Source organism: Helianthus annuus, chromosome 12 (genome assembly GCF_002127325.2).
Source record: "Helianthus annuus cultivar XRQ/B chromosome 12, HanXRQr2.0-SUNRISE, whole genome shotgun sequence".
Taxonomy (NCBI): Eukaryota; Viridiplantae; Streptophyta; class Magnoliopsida; order Asterales; family Asteraceae; genus Helianthus; species Helianthus annuus.
The window spans coordinates 66,482,502-66,488,235 of NC_035444.2; the positions used below are offsets into that span (position 1 = coordinate 66,482,502).

General features: G+C 38.8%; 1 long non-coding RNA gene across 1 annotated transcript; it reads right to left on the reverse strand.

Moving 5' to 3' along the window:
• Positions 1-3,351: 3,351 nt before the first annotated feature.
• On the reverse strand, positions 3,352-4,206 carry LOC110896809. The gene is made up of 2 exons (XR_002568182.2): positions 4,147-4,206; positions 3,352-3,658 (listed from the first exon to the last, which is right to left on the reverse strand). It is a non-coding gene; the product is annotated as an uncharacterized LOC110896809 (long non-coding RNA).
• Between the last annotated feature and the right edge of the window lie 1,528 nt (positions 4,207-5,734).

Sequence of the window (5,734 nt, forward strand, 5' to 3'; positions counted from 1 at the left end):
TCACTTCTTATTTCTTAACATCATCAAGTACGTGCCCCAAGTTTCATGTGGCAATGCATCAGCCAGTTTCTCAATCAACTCTTCATTATCCTTTGTGATGCTCACCCTCTTCATGTTTACTAACAAATTGCAGTATCTTTCAATTATCTGTTTTGTGCTTTCAGTTTTCAAACCACGAAATAAATCAAATTCTTTCTTCAGAAGCGATTTTTTGTTCTTAATCATTTCTTGACTTCCAACAAACTTAGATCTTAACGTTTTCCAAATCGAATATGCACTCCCACTGTGTTGTAATAAGACCAAGATATCTTCTTTCACAGCTTGTTGCAGTAAACTGATCATCATCTTTTCATTTTTGTATTTCTTTTTCCCATCCGCACTAAGATCTTTGATAGCAATCTCTTCTTCATCATCATTCGTTGGTCTAACATATTTAGTCTCAATACATTCCCAAGCATCCAAATAATTTGCTTGCACCCAATTTTCGAACCGTTCTTCCCATCCTTTATACTCTTCAATGTTCATGAGTTTAGGCGGTTTCTGCATCGTGCCTGTTTCATTTTCCAACATTGCTTGCTGAGTAATGGTAATCGGAGTAGCAAACGCGTTGTAGAATTCCTCTGCCATGTTTCGATGTTCAAAATTTCACAAACAATCAGTTTCAAACGGAATTAACTTTCAACCGAAATTCCCTTTCGAGCGATATTACCTAGACCAAACGAAATTAGCTTTGGAGCGAAATTACTCTAATTTCATGTGAAATTGCACTCTTTCAAACGAAATATGTACTTCCACGCGAAATTATCAAACGAAATTACCAACTCGAAACAAAATTACTAATTTCGTGTGGACCACCCAAACGAAATTACTGCTTTGATGCGGAATTACTAATTTCGCGTGAAATTTTCAAACGAAATTATGATCTGGTGCGAAATTAGACCCTAATTTCGTGCAAAATTATGCTGATGTCATCATCTCGAGCTGATTTTTGTCATATTGATCAAGTTTTAAGCCGATTTTAGGTCTGAAACTTTCAAGGGTTTGTTAAAACAGTAATGCGCACATGATGTATGAAATTCAAAGTATTTTGACCGTGAAATCAAGTTTAATTTGAAAAAGAAGGTGTAGAAATCAGAATTTGCAGCCGAATTGGTATGAACTCTTCCTCCTGAGCTCTGATACCACTTGTAGGATCGTTTTCTGACCCGAACGAGTCGATCAGAAGAGTTGTTGCTCAATACGAAAGGCGGAAACAGTCGTATTAAGTTCAATTCAGCTAGAATATCACTTTAACTGTCTTCTTGATTGATTTGACAAAGAATTACAACGAGTAGACACTTCGGCAGCAGTTCGGTACACAAGCCGGAAAGTTACAAATGAAATCAAGACACCCCTATATATAGGCCTGCTAATTTCGCACGGAATTCCCAAACGGAATTAGATTTCATGCGAAATCTAATTTCGTGCGGAATTACATCTTAATTTCGTGCGGAATTACGTCACATGTAATTTCGTGCGAAATTACATTCCAACCTATTTTTGACACTTTTCTCTAACTACGTGCCCTGATCTATCTAAATACATACAAGACTTGACACAAGACGAAGTCGACAGACACATGCACTAACATTAAGTATAAGAATACTTAACTATTACAAGGAAATACGTATTCTTGTACGTATAAATCCACACCGGTATACGACACCAATACATGGCAAGATATACAAATACAAGAATACGGATACACATGTATGAGATACCCCATCATTGGGAAGGAAATACGAGTATAAATACTTGGGAAGTATGATTACAAAAATATTGTTTAGCGATTATTCCAAATTTAAATATAATTTACAGTTAAAATAATTATTATTTTAACAAGTAATTATAACTTGGAATAATATTGAAGACATAAAAGAAACGTAACTCGAAAACATTAATACTAAGACAAGGCACGACCCGTCCGTCTAATAAACATTAGTACATTGTAGGTAGTCGTGTTTGCTGAAGGAACGAGAGTTACGATTGTTGAAGACGCAAGACGGTGAGTTCATGTCCCCCTTTTCTTTTAACTGTTTTCAGTTTTATAACTTCGGGGGTGAAGTACATGTTACAAAATGATTACATACAATTACAATTGGTATGGTTAGCTCTGGAAAGTACAGTAGATCATGTGAATGGGTAGGGGTACTCTAAAGGCCATTAATCCTCGTCGTAGGACCGAGGGACAGGAGTGATAGATCTATTCGGGTGTAGCGAGCCCCACCCATGCGCCCACCGAATAAGCCATGTGGTGACCATGTCTTACAGCCGGAGGCCCGGTACAAGTCTGCTAGGTTTGAGTCTTCCTGCACCATGTCACGTTTATTAATGTATTAGCTACACATTAATTGATCTGTTTCCTTGTTGCTTTCATACCGGATTTCAATTACATACAAACATACTTACAAAGCTTTCAAGGGTTTATACATACACACAAACGAACACATGAACTCACTCAACTTTTGTTGATGTTTTCAAACTACATGTATTTCAGGGAATTAGTAAGTGGATCTGGCGGGCGTTGGAAGTTTTATGTTGCGATAGGAATAAATATGTCATCCATGGTCTTTGGGTTTGGTCAGTGTGTCTTATCCTGGACGAGACACGTCTTCCAAACCTTGGTTATATTTAATATCCTTTGACGAGTCCTTAGTGAACTCATAAACAATTTGTATGGTTTGTAAAACTTGAGTTTGAAGTCTACGTTTTAAAACAATGTTGTTATGTTTTAAACTTATTTAATGGATGACAAATCTATGGTTTTATCATATAGTTGTTGTTATGATTGAATGCAATGGTATTAAGAAAGTCACACCATAATCACGCTTCCGCAAAAGTCAGGGTGTGACAGAGGAGGTTCATTCTTTGGCCAATCTTATTCATTGTAATGCTGGTACCTTCCCGTTTATTTTTCTTGGCCTTCCGATTGGGGCAAATTTGAAGAGGGTAAAGTTTTGGAAACCCATCATGGATAAATTTAATTCTAAGTTATCCGGTTGGAAAGCTAGAAATCTCTCTTTGGCGGGAAGGGTGACTCTAGCCAAAGCGGTTCTTGGAGCTCTTCCTAACTATTACCTCTCTTTATTTAAAGCCCCGGTTAGCGTTGTTAATTCCTTGGAAAAAATTAGAAACAATTTTGTTTGGGGAAGCAAAGGCGGTAGGAGAAAAGTCAAATGGGTCGCGTGGGTAAAGATGATTGGTCCTAAACGTTATGGAGGCTTGGGTATTGGGGGTATTAGAAGCTTGAACTTCGCCTTCCTTGCTAAATTGTTACGCCCCATATTCACTAATTTCGACGTATAACATAAGTTAAGAAAATTTTTGAAAATTTCGTCATGACCTATTCGTTTCAAACCACAACAACCTGTTTTACAAACCAAACTTCCAAGTTTAATAGTTATGACGAAACTTCTAAAAACAAAAGACTTCATAGAACACAACACGACTATTACTACTAAAAATTTTCCAACGATAAGTACCATATACGAGTTAAGGTTAAGTACAAAACACCACAATTGACCCATTCAAAACAAAGTCTTATTAATGGAAGCGTGTGGTAGGCGTAATCCAAGTGTGCACATTCCAAGCCATCCTTACGCCTAAGTCGAGGATTTACCTACATACAATAAAATTTAAAAGTTAGCTTCATTACGCATTACACTTACAATACCATTTACTTTTCGCTTTTCTCCAATATCGTTACTATCATTAAGCATTCGACTTACCCATTAAATGGGTAACTTGTAACCTCAAGAAGAGATTCGAGCATACATATCACAACCCGATATCAACGGATTGGATTGCGTTCATCATAAGCTTAACATTTCCCCCGCATAGCGGGTTGAGCTTCATACCTCAAATCTTCTCGCTTACATGACCACCCACCGTAGGCGGGTGATCTCATATTCTTCTTCGACCCGGTTACATGAACCGGTCGACTAGCATAGCATAGCATATTTCCTTATTAGCTTTAACAATCCACAAGGGATTTATCATTATCTACTAGCACCATAATTACTACAACATAGTATGACACTATAATGAAAATTGCCCAACACAAGTATTAATATCTATATGTAAACTTTTGTATGTAACGGAACATACCTCGATCTTGTGAACCTTCCGTTTTCTTAGCACTTGAGCCTTCTTCCTTCACGCCAATCTACTAGATATGCTTAGATGACTGGATTTTTAGAACATGCAATAGACAAATCTTGGTTTCTCCTTGCCAATTGATGAGTTTTTGCAAGCACAAGGAAGACCCTTGTTTCCTCCTGCCCTAGCTCGACCCCAACGCACGTACAGAGGTTGTATTTGGGTTTTCCCACTTAATTAACCCTTACTACTTGTACATTTACATGTTACCCCCTTTTAGTTTTGATGTATTTATAAACATAAACCTAAAAACCATCATGTTAAGCATCATATTACCATTCACTTAAATTTTATGATATTTTATTGTCAATTATCGCGTTTTTCGTTTTTGGGGTGTTACAAGTCCACCCCCCTTAAAGGAGGTTTCGTCCCCGAAACCTGGACATATAATAATTTTAAGCATGTACATACCAAAGAGAAATGGATAGTGTTTCCTCATTTCATCTTCCGGTTCCCATGTGAGTTCTGACCCCTTACGGTGCAGCCATTGTACCAGCACTTGCCGGACAGTCTTGTTGCGGAGCTTCTTTACCTTGACATCTTTAATGGCTACTGGTCTTTCGACATAATTCAACCCCTCGTCCAACTCGATGTCATCGAGAGGTACTAATGCAGTTTCATCCGCAAGACACTTCCTCAACTGTGATACGTGGAAGGTATTGTGAATTCCGTCTAGAGTAGGCGGTAATTCTAATCGATATGCAACCCTCCCAACTCGAGCCAAGATTTTAAACGGTCCGATATATCGAGGGCCTAACTTACCCCGTTTACGAAAACGAATAATGCCCTTCCACGGCGACACCTTTAATAGAACAAAATCTCCAACTTGAAACTCGATAGGGCGCTTCCTCTTGTCTGTATAAGCTTTTTGTCGATCTTGGGCTGCCTTCAGACGAGCCCTTATCAATTCAATCTTTTCATTTGTTAAGGCAATTAAGTCATTTGGCGCGAGCTCCCTTTGTCCCACTTCACCCCAACATACAGGAGTTCTACATTTTCTTCCGTACAGGAGTTCATAAGGGGCCATCTTAATGCCACTATGATAACTATTATTATAAGAGAATTCCACTAGGGGTAGATGGTCAGCCCAGCTTCCTCCAAAGTCTAATGCGCACGCTCTTAGCATATCGATAAGTGTTTGAATCGTTCTTTCTGACTGGCCGTCAGTCTGAGGGTGGTAGGCGGTGCTTATGTGTAACCTCGTACCCAGACTCTCGTGAAACTTTTGCCAGTAACGGGAGGTAAATCTGGTATCCCGATCCGAGACGATTGACACAGGCACTCCGTGTCGAGATACGATCTCATTCATATATATTTCTGCCATTACCTCGGAGGAGTAAGCCTCTTTGATAGGTAGGAAATGAGCGCTTTTCGTGAGCCGATCTACGATTACCCATATTGTATCGTGCCCCTTTTTCGTTCTGGGAAGTTTGGTCACCAAATCCATCGTTAGTTCTTCCCACTTCCATTCTGGAATCTCTAAAGGCTGTAACTTCCCGTATGGTTTTTGATGCTCTGCCTTCACTCGGGAACATGT